This window comes from Protopterus annectens, chromosome 6.part0 (genome assembly GCF_019279795.1).
Source record: "Protopterus annectens isolate FY-2018-M chromosome 6.part0, PAN1.0, whole genome shotgun sequence".
Lineage (NCBI taxonomy): Eukaryota > Metazoa > Chordata > Ceratodontiformes > Protopteridae > Protopterus > Protopterus annectens.
The window spans coordinates 724,609,125-724,629,446 of NC_056737.1; the positions used below are offsets into that span (position 1 = coordinate 724,609,125).

Sequence of the window (20,322 nt, forward strand, 5' to 3'; positions counted from 1 at the left end):
GCTTCTAGGGCACCAAAAACACAGTGCAAGTTGTGTTTAGTTACTTGACTTGCAGAATGCATTAACTCTTGTAACTCTTCAGATTCTGCACAAGCAGGAAAGGAAGACACTTTTTGTTTGAGGAGTTCCAGGGTATGTTGCTGAAATTTTAGCATATGGAACTGGCAATTTAGTGCTCTGATAGCAAGAGTAGCAAAGGTGTATGCTTTTTTACCCTGTCTAGTGCTCAGGAATCCCCACCGGGGGGGGGGGGGTTCTTAGCAGAGGTTGCTTTAATTCCTTTAGGCCCTTGACCTCAGGGTCAGCAGTAGGATTTTTAAAAAGACATTTGTGTGAGTCAGGGACTCTGTAATACCTGCCTGGTTTTCTGGGTGCAGGAGGGAGAGTATCAGGAGTCAAAATGGATTGCAGGAAAACATCCTCCACAACATCCAGGACTGGGGGAATGGCTAGGGGAGGCCTGTGCTGTGGAAGATCTAAGAATCCCCCCCCCCCCCGAGTCTTTTTTTAGACTGAGGGTAGTCCTGACATTCCCATTGGAAATGCTCCCTTAAATTATGAAGGGTTTCCCCAAAGGAAAAGTCCTCGGAGGGAGAGACTGAACGAATGGAGACCACTGCATCAGAATCCTCATAAGCAGATGCATCAGAGTCATTAGACTCTTGTTCAGACAAAACTACTGGGGGCAGATCTCTTTCTTTTGGAAGGGGTAGCTTGGCTTCTAATCAGCATAAGGTCTTCTGCCATTTTAAGCATTTGAGACTGAGGCAAGGAAGCAGGTGCCTGAGATTGGGTTGTTGGTTTCTTGGGTGCGGTTCATACCCTGGGCCTTAGGAACTCAGCAGTTTTCAAAAGAACGGTAGACATGAAAGAAGTCATTGGTTTGTGTCGAGAATTGGTAGTGCGAAGTGCTTCCTCAGAAACCGGTGCCTGCTCAGTGGCTCTGGACACATCCAGGGGAGAGACAACTGCAGGATCCTTAGTTGAAGAACAGCTTTGTGGCATACCAGACTCTGAAAAGTTCTCAGTAGTGGCCTGCGAATCCAAATAAGCGGGCATCAGGGGCTGCGAAAGCAACTCACTGAGGACCGGAGAACTGACGACTAGCTTAACGGAAGTGTCGTCGGTAGGTTTGGACCTGTGTGGTCTGTCTCTGTCTTTATCTTTACATTTTTCCAGAAGATCTGCTGTCGGATGGCTTACCGAAGCCATATCGGAACTTGAAGACTAAGCGAAAATATCTAGCTACAATAAAGGCCTGACAACGTATAGTTCTGGCATTGAACAACGCACAAAAGCGATAGCGGCGGATGTCGTGGTCTGGGCCTAAGCAAGTGATGCAGTAAGAATGAAAGTCTCGGTGTGGTATTTGCTTTCCAGAGGCGAGACAATTGTTAACTTTTTCTGACATCGGTTAGTGCAAGAAAAAAGGATCCTCAACAGGGTACTTGGCTTTAGAAGACTTCAGCTTCAATTCGGAAGACGAAACTCAGATAGTGGCCGACCGGCACTCATGCAAACTGCTTCTGCTTCGGGCTCCACAGCAAGAAAGACTGATGTAATGATGTCGGCTGTCCGTCTTTATACTACTGATGACCTGACGTCAGTCCTGAAGCAACAACCACCGATGCAGAAATACTAAGCCTCTGGTATTCGGGCCGGCTGAGGGTTACCCTGGCAGGGATAATCCAATTGTGATGACTGCAACAGTGAAACATGAAGGACATCTTAGGCTCCTCTGTGGTTTGGTGGGTCCTCTTGTATGGCTTTTACTTGTTTTGCTTTTAAAGAGGATTACAATCTCTCATTTGTCATCTTTCCACTGGCAGATGGGATACCTGGAAGAGGCAGGGAAGTCAGCTGTGGCGGGGATATGAATGGGCCTCTATAGCTTCTGGAAATGATTTCCTTGTTCCATGTGTCCTGTGATGGCAGTCCACATTTCTAGATCATGGGCACTTTGACCCCCAACTGCTTCCTGAGCTGGGCAATTCCCCATGGAAGCTGCCCTTGGTTCCCTGGGGGTAGGACTAAGGAATCCCCAACTTTGTAGACCCACCTCTGCCTCTTAGATCATGTCTATTCAGGAAATGCCCACAACCTCAGGCTTTTCAGCCTGAACATTGCTCAAAAAACAGAGATTCATATCAACAGATTAACAGTTTAAGCAGCTGCTGATCCTCTGAATTAAATCTGCCATAAAAACTTTGAGTGAATTTCAGAGTAAGGCTACTTTTTGAAAGGGGGGAGGGGGTCAAGCCTCTCTTGTACTTCATCCTAGAGGCACTTAGGATGGATTCATTTAACTGCTAGGAAGAGGAATCCTTCCTAGATAGTCTGATCTGTGATGGCTTTTTGGTTCCATGCCCCAAAAGGATGATGATGATGATGATTAAAGACCCAAAGCCATGAAATGCGAGGTATCTTGTGGTGGAGCTGATATTCAGTATACCTCTTTGGAGATCATCAACCTGACAGGTTACACTGCTACTATGTCCAAATCTTTTTTTTAATGATGTGGAGACCGTCAACACCATCATCAGTCTCGTCACCCACATTGACCAAGACGCCAACTCAGAGTCAGTGGCATCTAGTCCTGTACAGACATTAGACCAGATGCTGAGAGTGGCTTTGGTACAGAAGGCATGAACGTTGATGACACTGACACTGTGGAGAGCATAGCAGTAGTAGTAGGGAACATCGTGATTGCCAACTTGTCAGTGCCAATGATCTTGTATCTAGTAGGCCATGCAACACAGTCAGTATCATGAGCACTGGTGTCAAGGTTATAGTTAATGCCACTTGATGAAGGGTCAGTACAGATGAAGGCACAGAAAAAAGTGTGTTTTAATACTCTCAATGTTGAAACTGGGCCTGGGAAAGAAGCACAGGTAGAGACAGTGGGTCCTTCTCTAGCTCACCTAGAAGCGAAGGGGAAAAAGAGGACCCATTAACTCAATTTAGGCTTTGGTAAAAACCTTCATCATTCAGTCTCATTCCAAATGGATAAGAGAGACTTTGTACTGACCTAGGTGACCTCAGAAATACAGGAGGAATGCCTCAACTCCATGTTCCCAGATAATTCCTGCTCTGAGGAGGAACCACCAACTCTTCTCCTAAGAATGAGTTTGAGTAGCATTAACACCTCAAGCTGGGAAACCACAGTGACGGTAGGTTGCTTCACATCAGGAGGCTGAACTGGAGAAAGGTCAGTCCTCAGAATCACAGGGGAAGAGAGGGGGGTTCCAGTCTGCTTTTTGTAGTCTTATCTGTGAAGGGAGAAGTGTAACATGTGAAACATGTTTAGTACATTCATAATCACAAGGAACTTAGCTAAAACTGTTGAGAGCTCTCAGTGCAATAAAAATGAAATTTTATTTACAGAGAGTTAAGTACTTTTGGAGTGGTCCTTGGGAACACACTTTACAATACATCAATTGATATGGCAAATGCTCTTGACTGATAGCAAGAAGCCAGGGCTGAATGATGCAGTTTCTATTACTAGTTTAGTAAAATAAGGACAGCAAAATTATAGGTTCCCCTGGTATGTCCATGACAATCCCTTTTGCAGCTTTGGTTGCTTTTATTTATTTTTTATGAACAGGTGCAAGTTTTTTCATATATTCCATTCATCTTATTTTTTATATGTATGACGTACATATTTTTTACACTGGTGGTCAATATTATATTTTTAACTCCCTGGAATTTTATTATGGTTTTGTTGATTGTATTCTTAATTTGCTTTGTTCTTCTGTTATTTTAACAGTTCATCTAATAAGTAAAAGAATTCTAGTTGAGTGGTCCTTTAACTGAATGTGGTATATATTTGGTGGTATATAATAAATAATTCAATTGTGAATAAGTCACATTCTTAGAGGACAAAAGCCCTTAACTCTCTGTAAATAAAATTTCATTTACAGGACAGAGAGCTTAAAAATAGAAGTTATGTCCTTACCATAACGTTCCATGTGGAGTGTTCATCTCGCCTTTGTTCTTACACATGGGTTCAGAGCCGATCCTCGGCTCCGTGCCGGCCTCTTGCAAGCTCTGCATCGAGAAGAAGCTCGAGACAATCTAATACCCACAATCCCCCTCTGCCTTTACCTCAGATCTAGTTTGCAAGCAAACAATCTACAGAATAGCACATTCATGCTTATACACATATGTATAGAAAGAATCTACAGATAACTATATATATATCTAAACAGACACATATATATATATATATATATATATGCCAACTATGTACACAATATCATAACAGTAGCAGAATGCTCCTGGCCAGGCATCAAAGAACGTTCTTCCTAAGGGTGGGAGGGTGGGACTGTAAGAACAAAGGCGAGATGAACACTCCACATGGAACGTTATGGTAAGGACATAACTTCTATATGTGATAGTGTTCAATCTCGCCGTTTGTTCTTACACATGGGTAGCGTCCCTAGCTCCTTGATCCTGAGGAACTCACGGGAGGCCGTTCTTGAGCACAGTGGAACCAAAGGTTGCCCTGTCCCTAGAAACCTTGTCTACTTTATAATGAGAAATAAATGTATGTGGCTTAGACCAAGTAGCAGCCGCACAAATAGCGTCCAGTGGTAGGCGAGCTGCATGAGCCAAAGACGTAGACACTGACCTTGTGGAATGTCCTTTGGGTTTGTGTAAAAGGGTTGATTTGAAGAATCAGACATAGATTATACAATCCGTTAACCATTTAGAAAGAGTTCTTTTGGTAACTGCAAGTCCTTTCCTGCTATCAGCAAAAGCCACAAAGAGTTGATCTGTTTTTCTGTGATCTTTGTTCTGTCCAAATAAAATCTTAGCTGTCTGTGAACATCCAATTTGTGTAACATATACTCCATTTTGTTGGAGTGGTTTTTGAAGAAAGTGGGTAATTCAATGGACTGATTAATATTGTTAATAGAACACACTTTAGGGAGGAAGGATGAATTGGTTCAAGAGAAACTCTGTCAGAGTGAAAGATCAAATAAGGGTGCTTGATGGAGAGAGCCTGAAGTTCAGATACTCGCCTAGCGGAAGTAATGGCTACCAGAAAGAGAGTTTTCCAGGACAAAAATTTTAATGGGCAAGAAGAGGCGGTTCAAAGGGGCAACATTAATTTAGATAACAATAAATTTAGACTCCAAGGTGACGTCGGAGATCTGACCGGTGGTCTAATATGAAAAACTCCTTTTAAAAGGCTTTACAAAGTCTGTGAGCCATAACAGGAGCTCCACATTCTTCCACATGGAAATTGAAATGGCAGCCAATTGAACTCTTAGAGTAGCAGGAGAAGCACCCTGATGAAATAAGTCCGTTAAGAACTCTAATATCTTATTCAAAGGAGCTATAAAGGGATCCACATGGTGTGTATTCGCCCAGAATACAAATCGCTTCCATTTGCTAGTATATGTTTTAGTAGTGGAAGCTTTATGAAGCCACCAATATATCATGGACTGCTGGTGACAAAAGATCAGACCTGGCTAAGTTGGAATTGGAGCAGCCAAGCTGCTAGATGGAGTGACCGGAGCGCGGGATGGGGAACCCCTGACGAGTGAGTCAATAGATCTGGCTCTGGGTCCAAAATCCAGGGTCCCCGAATGCAGTGTATCTTCAGGAAGGGAAACCAAATTTGACGAGGCCAGAATGGAGCAATGAGGATTATCGTCCTGTGTAGGTTCCTGGCTTTCTGGAGAAACTTTGATATCAGAGGAAATGGAGGAAATGCGACAGGAGTCCCGGGGGCCAATCATAAACCAGTGCGTCCCTGGGGACTTCCCCTGGAGGGGGTAATAGGGCAAAGTAGCTCCTGCATTTGGCATTCATTGGAGACGCAAACAGGTCGCAGGAAGGCTGGCCCCACGTGCAAAAAAATCCTTTTCGCCACTGATTGTTTTAGGGACCACTCGTGCGGTAACAGAATTGCTCTGCTCAGCCTGTCGGCTATGACGTTGGATGACCCCGGGATGTGCGTTGCTATTAGAAAGCGACCCGTGGACTCCGCCCACTGCCAAATTCTCATGGCCTCTCTGCATAGTTGATAGGACTTGGTTCCCCCTTGTTTATGTACCAGACTACAGACATGTTGTCCGTCTGAACTGCAATAGTCCCTAGAGGAAGAAGGGGAGCAAAGTGTTGCAACGCTAGAAACACTGCCCTCAACTCTAGATCATTGATGTGCAGATTGTACTCCAAATTGGTCCATTCGCCTTGGACTGTCTGTCCCTGAAAGATGCCCCCCCCACCCTATCAGGGAAGCGTCCGTGGTCACCGTAACTGTGGGCGTGGGTAGCACAAACGGCCTCCCCTTGGAAAGGTTGCACGTTTGAAGCCACCAGTTCAGATCTGTTTTGCAAGTCTTTGTTATAAGAATCTCGTGTGTTAGAGGTAGTTGTTGAAACGACCATTGTGCAAACAGTAGCCATTGTAGGACCCTCATGTGCAGCCTTCCCAGGGGAATTGCTATAAGGGAGGCTGACATAAGGCCCAACACCTTCAGTACTAGTTTTACAGGAGATTTCCTTGACAAGAGTAGAAGACGTATATGAGTCTGAAGTGATAATATCCTTTCTGGGGGAAGCCTCAGAATCAACTGACGTGTGTTTAATTCTGCTCCTATGAACAAGATATTTTGTGATGGCTGAAGTAAGGATTTTCCGAAGTTTACGGAGATCCCTAGGTGAACACACAGTTGAAGAACAAAGTCTCTGGCCTGCAGTAGTTGACGCCGGGTGGTGGCCGAAAGGAGCCAGTCGTCCAGATACGGAAACACCTGGAATCCCTGGCGTCTCAAGTGAGACGCTACCACTGCCATGCATTTGGTGAAGACCCTGGGGGCTGAGGTCAGACCAAAGGGCAGGGCTCGAAATTGAAAGTGACTGGCTCCCAGCCGAAGCGCAAATGATCTCTGGATGCCCTGGCCATTTTGATGTGGTAGTATGCATCCTCTAGATCTATTGAGCACATCCACTCGTCCTTCTGTAAGAATGGAAGGATCGATTGAAGCGTGACCATTCGGAACTTTTCTTTCCGGACGAAAGTATTGAGGTAGCTTAGGTCTAGAATGGGCCTCCAGTCCCCTGTTTTCTTTGGAACTAAAAAGAACCTTGAGTAAGTCCCGAATCCTTGCTGGTCCGCTGGGACTGGTTGGATGACTCTTTTTTCTAGCAGCTTTGAAATTTCTATAGCTGCTGGCTCTCGCAGATGGGGCGGTACATCTGGGAGTCTTTTCTTTGGGATGGGATGGGATGGGATAGGAAGGGTATGTTGTAACCTCTGGTAACCATGCTTTTTACCCACTTGTCTGTAGTTATATTTTGCCAGGCCTGAGGGTATAAAGCTAAGCGACCCCCGACTGCCTCCAGAGCAGGACAGTCGGGCCTCCTCTCAGGAGTGCTGGAAAGGTTTACCAGGGAGTGTTTCCCTGTCACCTTGATGTTGCGGACCCCCTCTGCCGCCAGGGCGGCGTCTTCCACCTCTGCCCCCTCCTCTGCCTCTAGAGGGGGCATCACCCTGTGTGCCTGAGAAAGATCCTTGGGGTTTTCGAAACCACATTTTTCCACCGCGTTGCCCTTTGGGGTACGGTCTGGTTGGGGTGGAAAACGGACTCCGACAGCAGACAGAGTCTTTCCCTCTTGTTCACACCGGGTAAGGGTCTCCTTTACCTTGGGGCCAAAGAGAGTGGCACCGTCAAATGGGGCGTTGTAAAGGAAGACTTGAAGGCTTCCGCAAAGGAGCATAGGCGCATCCAGGATTGTCTACGAAGAGCAATCGCTGAAGCTGCTGCCCTACTCGAACCTTCGGCTGCGAGGAAATCAGCCTCATGGACGAGTTAACAATCGATGTTAGGGTATTAAGTTGCGCTGTCACTTTCTCTGAGACAGCTGCATCTGTAGCACCCTGGAGGGTATCTCCCAACTCTTTGACTAGATCCTCTGTAGACGTGTAAAATGGGTCAAATAGTTCAGGGACCGCATGGAAAAAGCCGCTGAACTAAAATGCGCTTCCGTATCTATCCATCGCCCTAGAGTCTTTATTAGGAGGATGGACAGACGAAGAAGACTCCGACATCTCCTTTTCGTGGCTGCTGCCACCACCATAGCGCTACTGGAACTCCTTTTGTAAGGTAGGACTTATCCTGAGGTGCTGTGATGTATTTGTTAGGTTTCCTTGGAACAGGTTCCACTGTGTCAGGAGCCTCCCACGCCCTTCGAGCAATTAGTTCCATTAGTTCGTCAAGGGCGGAGTGACCCAGGAGGAGGAAGGGCGAGCACCAAATGCCTTCAGCAGAACTGACTCATCCTCAGAAGGGGGAAGGGACTGCCAGTCACCTCTCTGCTTCAGGATCTCCAATATGTCCGAAAAAGAGACATCTTCTGAAGGTGACTTAGGGGACCCTTCTGACTCATCTAAGTCAGTATCAGATGTCAAGGATTCCTGTGGAGAATCCAAGTGTCTCCTCTTACACAATCTCTTCCTAGGGACTTCCTCGTGGGGAGCATCCAAGAAGCCTCGAGGAAGAGGGGCACCTCCAGCGGTGGCTGAGACACTGGTGCCCGACGCTTGGATGTGGCCGTGGGTGCAGATGAAGACAAAGGCCCTTTATGGGGAGGAGAGACTGCTTCCACTGATGTGGTTGTCTGGGCAGACAACACCTTCCTCATCAGGTCGAACGCCCCGGTCCCGCATCGAAGAGTCCCCGGTTCGAAGAAATGGGAAGAATCCCGACACAGGCACCGAAGGCATCGACCCGAGGACGGAGCCGAATCGATCCGCCGAGGCCCGAGGGAGAGTCGGAACCGACACGCCGGTTCGACTCTGGCCCCGAACCAAGAACAGACCGTCGGCTCCGAGACTCGGTACCGGTCCGACGGAGTCGAGGTGAGGGGAACAGACCGAGAAAAAGACGGTTCTGGACCCGAGGGCTCCACAATCAGTAGATCAGCCTCTTCCGGCTCCAAAGACTGAATCGGTCTCGGAGGAGGAATGGATGGAGATACAGGAGGCCTTCAAGTTTCGACACCAACTGGGTGGAAACCGAAATAAGTTTGGAGAGGGCCGAATGCTCCAATAACTTCTGCACCACGCGATCCACATCGACATCCGAAAGTTTGGAGGAAGAACGGGTCGAAGGAACCGAAGACGGAGCCGACCTCAATAAGGTCGAAGGAGGGAGCTCCATCACCGGTTCCAAGACTCGAGGCTCAGGAACCGATACCAGTTGAACACTCGGCCCCAAGTCTGTGGAACCGGTGATCTAACCTTTGAAGAAGAGCTCGGAGCCGATGACTTAGGCTCCGACGTCTTCGACTCCTTAGAGGACTTCGATGCCTGGTCAGAAGCATCCAGAGCCTCTTGGAAAGCAGGTTTCAATAGACCTCTGTCCATTAGTTTCCTGCGCCTATCTGTCATGACCCTCCCACTAAAAGAGTGACAGATGGAGCAATCCTCTTGTAAGTGGAGAGGGCCAAGGCAGTAGACGCAGGAACTATGGTTGTCAGTGACCGACATTTTCTGGCCACACTGACAACGCTTGAAACCAGACTTTACCTTCTCAGACATTATAGGGAAGAAAGACAAATCCAGTAAAAACAGTCAAATCCGATAAAGTTAGTCAAAACCGATGAAAATTGTCAAATCCGGTAAAATTTTCTTTAACTAGGTAAAATATGAAGGGTGTAGGCCCAGACAAATAATTAACCGATAATTAAAGTTAACGGTACCAATAAATTAACGGAACCACAACACAATCATACAGTTAACACTGAAAAACATCAAATAGAATAGAATCATAATAAAATATAACAAATAAAGTTATATCTTAGCTTAGAAACTCTCGAGCTAGCTCCCAACGATGCGTATGCAGCAGCGGCAAACTAGATCTGAGGTAAAGGCAGAGGGGGATTGTGGGTATTAGATTGTCTCGAGCTTCTTCTCGATGCAGAGCTTGCAAGAGGCCGGCACGGAGCCGAGGATCGGCTCCGAACCCATGTGTAAGAACAAACGGCGAGATTGAACACTATCACATCTGTTTTTTAGCCACATTCCTTGTGGTTACTTGTTTTATTCCTTGGCTGGTACATTTTTGTAATGTAGATATGATATTTTCTCTAGGATCCACCTTGTTCCAAGATGGACCCTGATAGACTGGGCCTGTCTTTAGTTTTCCTTTTACTGCCAATGTGGGAATTGCCAACAAAGTAAGTTCCAAAGTGGAAGACTGGAACTTGATAAGGGGTCTGCAGATTCTTAGTATAATACAGAAATGTTTAGTTTTAATTGGTCAATGGCTATAGTTTAATAAATATAAAATATTCTGTCTGGAAGCATCCACTATACACGAAAATGAATTTTTTATGTTCGAGGAGACAAGAAGTTGACTGCTTAGTCTCCCACATATGCACGTTCATTGCAATAAAGGAGATTATTCGACTCTGCTTAATTATGCTGCATGATGTTATTTTAGACCATAACAGTCTGGTGCCAGGAAGTCTCAAATTTTTTCGAGTCGTTTGCGAGTTACTGCAGCAGAATTCACTTTTGGGCGCATTCTTGACAGGTGCTTGGTCTAGTGCATTTTTGATGTGCCAGCACGCAACTATATTTATCCACCATCAGCAGCCTTTGAAGCTTCTGCAGGTAATCTTTTTGTTAAAAAAAAATCTTTGCAACAGATTTTTAGTTGAATATGAGCGGATTACAATACATTTATTTTATCACAAAAAATTTATTTAATCACAAAAAAATACATTATTCTTTGTATACAAGTGTTTCTTCATACTTATATATTATAGACTGTATGAGAGCGGGCTTTAATGTATGCAAGTGGGTAGTATTACCATTGTATTGAAATTACAATGGGTGCGAATGTGGGTGTATTAAGAGAGCTGGAGTTTGACTCTCCAGCCAGACAAATGTTTAAAAAATTTGGACAAGGCAGCTGTAATTGTTTGGTAAAGTGGTCTGAGCTCACTAAGAATGAGTGCATTGTAGTTCCCTGAGGGGGCAAATTTTGATAAGATTGTTTTAGGGAATTTTAAAAAGTAACTTGTACAGAAAACAAAATAAAGTATTTGGCTCTTGCTGGACAGCTTTTAATGACTGAAAAGATGAATATAAAAGTAAGGAAACGGAATTTCTAGTCAACAGCTTTCTTCTCTCTCTGGCACACCAGATAGGGAACTATTTGAAGACAGCCTGTCAATTTCCGCAATACTTCCAAAGTCACTTCCAGTATTTCTGCATGTCCTAAAAGATTAGTTTAAATCACTAGATTCTGGCAGCAGCAACATGCAGTTTCATTATGATCAATTGTTAATGAGAACAGCAAATAAGGGTAGACAGTTATATTCAAAACACAAGCATGTTTCTGGAACAAAGCATATAAACAAGTTAAATGATTTCATAAGTGTGTCCCTCTTCACATAAGTACATTAGAGAAGATCAAAAAGCTAGTTAAATAACTTCCAATAATCAATAATGGAAAAGAATATCGGTAGAAACTACCCCTAAACAAGGCTTTGAGGATGCATCAAATTCTGATTCATCCTCTGATGATGACACCCCAAAACACCATCTGATGCTCAAATTCATACTTTGAGTGAGGTACCTAATTCTGCAGCAGCTAGACAGTGATGCTGAACCTGCTATAAGAGTAGTACACCTGTGTACTGCAGTAGATTTTCAAACTATTGTAGATCCTCTCACTCCCATCCAAATACACTTAGCTCAACATGCTAACATTTTAGTACACGTGTAGTTACAAATATTGAAGACTTAGGAGCAGTTTTAAAAGCTTCCAAACCTCCAGATATTTTTAGAAAAATCAGTTGTGTTGTTGTTGTGTCTTTTCGGCTTTTCCCGGTTAGGGGTCGCCACAGCAGAACTCCAGTCCGCTAATGATTGGCAGTCGATTTTTATGGTGCCGAGTTGCCAGCCCGACGCCCAACCTTCAGCAAAGGCACGCCGATTCACGCATGTCTTTCGGAGGCCATCCGACCGTGGGGAGGACATGCAGACTCCACTCAGGAGGAGGTAATATTCCAAAACACACAAATGAAAGATTCCTAGCAGCAGCAGTTTACTGAAAGTAATCACTATGGCATGCCCTCCAACACCCAAATGGGCAATAATTAAAACAATCATACAGAAAGAGAATGAACCTATTTGATGTGTATCTTCAGCACATAACAGATGTATTCAAGGCTTTTCCAAGGCATTCGGAACCTACAGAAGGAGCAACAATCAATGGAATTTGTAAAAGGTTTACCACCACCAATACAGAAACAGATTAAGGTTTGCCTCGACTGGATCAGTCTAGGTATACATGAAATTGTTAATCAAGCACAGTATGTGGCAGACAATATAGTCAGAGGAGAAAAACAACAAAATAAATTAGTAGGTGTCCAACTTTAGCAATTTAATATTGATTCAAGAAGGAGGAGACGTGGAGGAAAACTGAGAAGGTAGAGGCAGATTTAGATTTTTCCACAGCAAGCCCCCGGACAATACCTATAATATCTTTACCCTCCTACTTCATGACAAACCCAGCAGGATTTAATTGTGGTCAGAGTGGACAGTGGCATAATGCCAAATGCCCAAACACAGCAACGAGCAAAAAAACACTATCCCACTTAGAATACTGTTTGGCATCCATAAATGTGGCACCAAAATTAAGAAACCCATGAACAGGAGACACAGCTACTTCCTTTAGAACCAGTGGACCAAGAAAGTCTGTTTGTTAATGTTACAGTAAGAAATTCCACTTGTATTTTTCTTCTTAGCTGCCAGTAAATGTAAACCAGTTTCACTATCCATTTCTATAGTTGAGGAAGATTCATCCATTCATATCTCCTACATAACCCCAGGTCTTTATAAAGAATGGAATGACCCCTTTTACTTTTATGTATTCCCCCGACTGTCACGACTAACTTCACCATGACGCAATTTTAGTTTTTTGAACACAGAATGGTTTACGTGGTGCATAATCCCTAGCATCTTGCTCTAGTTTCTTTAGTTTCCATTGCTTAAGATCCTGTTCTAAAGTCGCTAAATTAGAGACTAACAATGTAAACTGCTCCTTATAGTTTGCATGTGAATGAAAAGACTTGGCCAAATTACAGAGACCATTAATCTCCATAAGTGACTTCAAAATAGGTCTTTCATAAAACGCAGTGAGAGCTCTGACAAACTATAGAAGCTGCCTGTTGTATATTAAACTGATCTTTCAAAGAAATTTCAGCGAGATGCTACGGATTATGCACAAGGTAAACCATTCTCTCTTCAGAAAACTGTGAAATTTCATCACTGAGAAGTTACTTGAGACAATCGGGGAATAGATAAAAGGAAAATGAGTCGTTCCATCCTTAAAAAAGCTGGGGTTACGTCTGAGATGTCAACGGATGAATCATCCTCAGCTTTAGAAATGGATGGTAAACTGGTTTATATTTACCGGCAGCTAAGAAAAATACATCTAAACCTCTTAATTTAAGAGAAGGGCTGGATCCAAACATCACAAGAGAGGCTTCCACTTTGGATGCTCTGTTAATTCGGAGTCATTAGATGCAACAAAATGCCATATTGTACATATCTCTTCGGTCATTTTATCCATGCATGAGGTAGATGTTTTGAATAAAGGTTTAAACTTTGTTCCATCCTCTCCAGTCTCAGAAGTGTGTGTTGGTCAAAGATGTTATTGCTTTTTGTGCAAAATTAAATTTATTGTTGTTTTTGATGGCAAAACTGATCAACTTGTGAATAATTATGCTTTAAAGCATCTACTTCTGTTCTCCCATGAATAAGTATATTGCAGCCTTTCAGAGAGGTGTCCATAGGGATTTACATTTTAATTTTTATTACTGTTTTGCACAACACAATAATCTTTCTTGTTCTCAGAGGAAAGCTTTATAGACTTTGCAAACTAATATTAATTGTTGTCAATCAGGCTGACAAAGGCAGGTGCTGTTTTTTGTGTGAACTTGGTAAATTCCATTCACATCATTTTAAGTGCTGGTCGTACTTAGGTGTTCGATTTATATCGACTCAGAAGCTACTTTTGGCAGGAAAGAATGATTGGTTCATAATACAACTCTGTCTTTATGAAAAGGAATGTAACGAGCTTTTGATGAAAGAGCCTGGAGTTCAGAAATCATTTTAGCAGACGTAATAGCAACTGAAATGAGAAGTTATGTACCTACCATTACGTTCCATGTTAGTTGTCTTCTCTCGCCTTCTTTCTTGCTGGATGGGTTCGGAGCCGATCCTCGGCTCCGACTCGGCCACTTACTAAAGCTCGAGAGCTTATTTTACCGGCTCAAGGCAACCCTATATCCCATGATGCTAGGCGATAACTCCCCAGATCTCGTTTGGAAGCTGAAAAACCTAGCATAGGCAAGTAAAACAAAATCCTCCAACTGGAAGGAGGAGGAAGAGGGATAAAAACCCCCAAAGATAGTTATCTACACTATATATATCCTAGGACACCTAGATGGTGAACAAGGAAATATAAGGACCCTTCAAGGAAGGGAAGATCTTCTCGGTCTGTCCAGGCTAGGGGGATGGTGGGTGGGATGCAAGAAAGAAGGCGAGAGAAGACAACTAACATGGAACGTTATGGTAGGTACATAACTTCTCAATGTTAAGTTGTCAATCTCGCCTTCATTCTTGCTGGATGGGACCGCGTCCCTAGCACCTTCATCCTGGGTGGCTCATTGGAACAGACTCTTGAGAATGGTGGAACCAAATTTTGCTTTGTCCCTGGAGGCCATGTCCAATTTGTAATGTGAAACAACGGGTATGAGGAGAGGCCCATGTGGCTGCCACACAGACAGTGTCTACTGGTAGTCTAGCTTGAAAAGCTGTAGCTGTAGCTAGTGCTCTAGTTGAATGGGCTTTTGGCTTAGAAGTTAATTCCCTGCCTCTGAGTTGATAAATAGATGTAATCACAGAAAACAGCCACCTAGATAGGGTTACCTTAGAAACAGGAAGGTCTTTCTTATTTTCTGCGTACGATAAAAATAGTTGATCAGACTTCCTTATTTGTTTGGTTCTATCCAAATAGTATCGGAGCTGGCGGTGAACATCTAGATAATGTAGCCTTTGCTCCGCTCTATTAGTATAGTTTGGGAAAAAAACTGGAAGATCAATTGATTGATTTAAATTTGTCTGCGAAGCCACCTTGGGTAAGAAGGATGGATTAGTCCTTAGAGAAACTCTGTCTTTATGGAAGATTAAATAGGGAGGACGAATGCAGAGGGCGTGAAGCTCAGATACTCTCCTAGCAGAAGTAATGGTGACTAGGAAGAGTGTCTTCCAGGAAAGAAATTTCAATGAACAGGAGACCGCAGGTTCAAAGGGGGGGGGGGAATCAAGGATGTTAAGACTAAATTAAGATCCCACTGAGGTGAAGGGTCTTTGATCAGATGCTTAAGTAAATATACACCTTTAAGGAAAGCTTTGCAAAGCCTATTGGACATGATGTTGTGGTCCGATAAGCCTGTATGAAAATTCGATATGGCTGCCAACTGAACCTTTACTCTAGAGGCAGAAGACCCTGAATGAAAAATTTCGGCTAGGAAGTCTAAGATCGAATGAATTGGAGCAGTAAAGGGATCTATATTCCTTGCCTTTGCCCAGAAGGAAAAACGTTTCCATTTACTAGTGTAAATCCTTCTGGTGGAAGATTTAAGGGAAGCTACTATGATATCCCGGATGGGATTAGAAATCATAGGAAGCCTGGCTAAGGACGGAAGTGGAGCAACCAAGCAGTGAGGTTGAGAGAATGTAGGGATTGGTGCAGCTGCCCCGACTGATGGGCCAACAGATCTGGAACTGGGTCCAGATGCCAAGGCTGTACCAAAAGATAACTATGAAGGAACGGAAACCATATCTGTCGAGGCCAATAAGGGGCAATGAAAATCAACTTGGCTCTCAAGGCGGTTGCTTTCTGAATTACTTGTGGGATTAGAGGAAAGGGTGGAAAGGCATAGAGAAGTCCCCGAGGCCAATCTTGGACTAGAGCGTCTCTGAGGGGATGGCCTGGAAGGGGGAAGAGGGTGAAGAAGTCGGGGCATTTGCTGTTTTGGGGTGTAGCAAAAAGATCGCAGCAAGGAAGGCCCCACTTCTGAAAAATCTCTTCCGCCACAGATTGTTTGAGAGACCACTCGTGTGGCATGAGTACAGCTCTGCTCAACCTGTCCGCTATGATGTTGGACTTCCCGGGGATATGCGTTGCTATCAGAAACCGCTGAGAGGAGAGTGCCCATTGCCAAAGTCTGAGTGCCTCTCGACATAGGGGATAGGACTTGGTTCCGCCTTGCTTGTTGATATACCACACTACGGACATATTGTCCGTTTGGATTGCAATAGTTCCTAGGGGAAGAGAGTCATGGAGGGCTTGCAACGTTAAAAGCACTGCTCTCATCTCTAAGACATTTATGTGCAGGTGGTGTTCGAAAGGTTGCCAAGTGCCATGGACCATCCTGCCCTGAAAATGCCCCCCCCCCCACCCGATCAGGGAGGCATCCGATGTCACCGTGGCGACTGGGGGAGGAGGAACAAAGGGTCTGCCTTGATGGACTTGAGGGGACAATATCCACCAGGACAGATGACTTCTGCAAGTTGGAGTTATCCTGATCTTGTGGTGCATGGGGAGTTGCTGAAAGGACCATTGGGTGAAAAGCATCCACTGTAGTAGACGCATGTAAAAACGTGCAAGGGGAAGAAGTGTTATGGCGGCCGCCATAAGACACAACACTTTCAGGACATACCTGGCCTGAATTTTGTCGCTCTGAAGAAGAACATGGACATGTTTTTGAATATCTAAGATCCTTTGATCTGTTAACTCTGCTGAAAGTTGTACAGTGTTCAAGTTGGCGCCTATAAAGGTAATAGAGTGACAAGGTGACAAGGCAGACTTTTCGAAATTTAGAGAGATTCCTAAGCCCTCTGCAAATGTGAATGGTGTAAGCTCTGGCTTGGAGAAGCTGATGCCTGGTGGTGGCAGTGAGGAGCCAGTCGTCTAGATATGGAAACACCTGGAATCCTTGCAGTCTCAGGTGAGCCGTAACCGCTGCCATACATTTGGTGAACACTCTGGGGGCTGAAGTGAGACCAAAGGGCAGGGCTCTGAATTGGTAGTGACTGGCCCCCAGCCGAAAGCGGAGAAACCTTCTGGAGCGCCTGTGAATTTTGATGTGATAGTACGCATCCTGAAGGTCCACGGAGCACATCCAATTGTCCTTGCCCAGAAAGGGTAGAATGGACTGTAGCGTGACCATCCGGAATCTTGTTCTCTTTACAAACTTGTTTAGTTTGCTGAGATCTAATATTGGTCTCCAGTCCCCTGTCTTTTTTGGTACTAAAAAGAACCTTGAGTAGATTCCGGATCCTAGTTGGTCTGCTGGGACTGGCTGGATGGCTCTTTTTGCTAGCAGTTTTGATATCTCTGGTACTGCTAGTTCGCTTAGACCGGGTGGAACGTCTGGAAGGGTTCCCTTTTGCTGAATTGGGGTTTGGATAAAGGGAATTTTGTAACCCTCGGATATGATCGACTGTACCCATTTGTCTTGAGTAAGGGAAAGCCAGGCTATTGGGTACAGCGACAATGTTCCCCCGACTGCCTCCGAAGGTGGACAATCGGGCAACATCTCAGGGATGCTGGAAGGGTTTGTCAGAGAGAGGCTCCCTGCTACCCTGGTTCTGCGGACCCCCTCTGCCCCTAGGGCAGCGTCTGTTGTTGTTACCCCCTCTGCCTCTGGGGGTAAACTGACCTCTTGCGTCAGGCATGACTCCTTGAGATTTGCGGAACCACATTTTCCCACCCTTCTGACCCTTAGGGTATGGTCTTGAAGGGGTGGAGAAACGGACTCCTATGGCAGAAAGAGTCTTGCCATCTTGTTCGCATCTGGTCAAGGTGTCTTTCACTTGAGGTCCGAACAAAGCCGAACCATCAAAAGGGGAATTTGTGAAGAACGCCTTGAAAGGGTCCGCAAAATTACACAGCCGCATCCAGGCGTGACGCCTTAAGGCCACTCCTGTGCCCGCGGCCCTGCTCGCTCTATCGGCTGCATATGAAATTAGACGCATGGAGGAGTTAACAATCGAGTTTAGGGTTCCAAGCTGTGAGTTTATTTTATCCTGGGACCCAGCAGCTGATGGATCCTGTAAGACTTCTCCCAACTCTTTGAGAATATCTCTCTGAAGAGCGGGTGAAGTGACACAAGTAATTCAGCGACCGCATGGCAAAGGTCGCTGAAGAAAATATCTGCTTACCGTACCTATCCATGGTCCTAGAATCCTTATTAGGAGGATGGACAGGTACTGAAGGATCAGCTAGTTCCTTCTTGGTGGCTGCAGCCACCACCATGGCATCTGCCGGTACACCTTTTGTTAGGAATTGTTTGTCAACTGGTGCTGTGATGAATTTAGATGGCCTCCGACGGGTGGGTTCCATTGAATCCGGGGCCGACCACGCCTTCCGAGCCACTACTTCCATAAGGGGGTCGAAAGGCGGAGACACCCAGGAGTTGGGAGGGTCGAGAACCAAACGCCTCCAGGTACACCGACTCGTCCTCGGAAAGATTAAGGGAAGACCAGTTCCCCCTCTGTTTTAGGATTTCTAGGATGTCTGAGAAAGAGACATCCTCAGAGGGGGACTTTGGGGATCCCTCTGACTCATCCAAGTCGGTGTCAGATGTAATGGACTCAGGGGAGTCCACATGCTTCCTCTTAAGCGGAGGCTCCGCTGACAGGTCAGGAGAAGCCTCGGAAGAGGAAGATATTCCCAGTGGGGAAACCTGAGGCGTTGGATCTCTGGGTCCGGGAGCAAGACAGTGGGAAGAGACATCAGCAGGCACTGTAGTGGGAGGAGCCGATGGAGCTGACCATTGACTATGCCCTGGGGCTAGTACTCTCTTCATCACCTCGAAGGCTCCCTTATCAGAAAGGCCAGAGGGCCCCCGCTCCGAAGAGGCAGGAGCCCCAGGCCGCACCGACAGGGAAGGCTCCGAGGCCGATGTCGGGGCCGAGCTCACCAGCGCCGACGCTCCGAGAGGGAGAATGGGGTCGGACAATTGTCCGATGCCACTCGCCCCCTCGGAGCAGACGACAGAGAGACCAGGCACCCGGATCCGTCCAATGAAGGCATCAAGGAGGAGTTCAGCATGGAAGACGAAGGAGCCGAAGGGGGAGGTACTGGCTCCAGCGCCACAACAGTCACGGCTTCGAGGAGCTCCGGCTCCGAACTCTGAGGGAGAGTCGAAGGAGGAAAAATAGGTGGAGTCGTAATAGCTACCGTCTGATGAGACGGGCTACAGATCATCTGGGCCAATGCCTGAGACTTTAATAGCCTACTTACCACTCTCTCAAGGTCGTGATCTGAAAGCCTGGACGACAGAGAAGATCGGCTCCGATGGCTCCACTCCGAGAGCAGGGGAGATCTCGGAGCCGAATGGACTCCAATGAAAGGGATCTTGACCTCTTCTTGGATATGGATGGAGCCAAAGGAGCCGAGGACACGTTGGCTCCAGCCGGAGCCGACTGTGAATGCATGGACTCAGAGGTATCAGCACCGAGTGGTGCCGAGACCGGAACCTGTGACTCAGAGGGATCGGCTCCAGCCAGAGCCAATCTAGGCACAAAGAGCCAGCAGCCGAAGGCTTAGTACTCAGAGCCGACGGTTTTGCTGGTTTCAAAGGCCTCCCCGATGCAGACTTAGTCGGGGAGCCCTCGGGCTTTAACAAGCCCCTCAATATAAGTCTGTTCCTGTGCTCCTGCAGGACTCTTGGACTGAACGCATGACACACGGAACAAGAGTCCTGCAGGTGCAGGGGTCCCAGGCAGTAAACACAAGAAGTGTGACAGTCTGTCAGAGACATTTTCTGACAGCACGAGTCACACTTCTTAAAGCCTGAGACCTTAGTTTCCCTTGGTTCCTTTGACATAACAGTGTCGAGGAAAAAGAGAAAACACACACACACACACACACACACACACACACACACACACAAAAAACACTCAAACAACAATAAAAATATTAATTAGGATACTGACACACCCAAACACTCCACAGGATCCCTAAGAATAATTAGGAAAGGGGCAGGCTTAAAGCCTAACCTAAGAGTGGAGGGGGGAGATATAAGGGATAAAAAGGGACGGTATAAACAGGAATAGAATTTAAGGTAGTCGCTAACTACTGAAAAACAACTGGGTGAAAAACTAACCAAAAGGGTGACTGAAAAACTATGTATTTAAAGACTTACCAGGAGCTGGTAAAAAAATGCACCTCGCAAGCGAAAGCGGCAAACGAGATCTGGAGAGTTATCGCCTAGT

At 45.6% G+C, this 20,322-nt stretch overlaps 1 protein-coding gene across 3 annotated transcripts in view; it reads right to left on the reverse strand.

Annotated features, from left to right (window-relative positions):
* The window catches only part of WDHD1 (WD repeat and HMG-box DNA binding protein 1), a 2,322,801-nt gene that overhangs the window by 1,506,046 nt on the left and 796,433 nt on the right, over window positions 1-20,322 (reverse strand). The window lies entirely within an intron of this gene.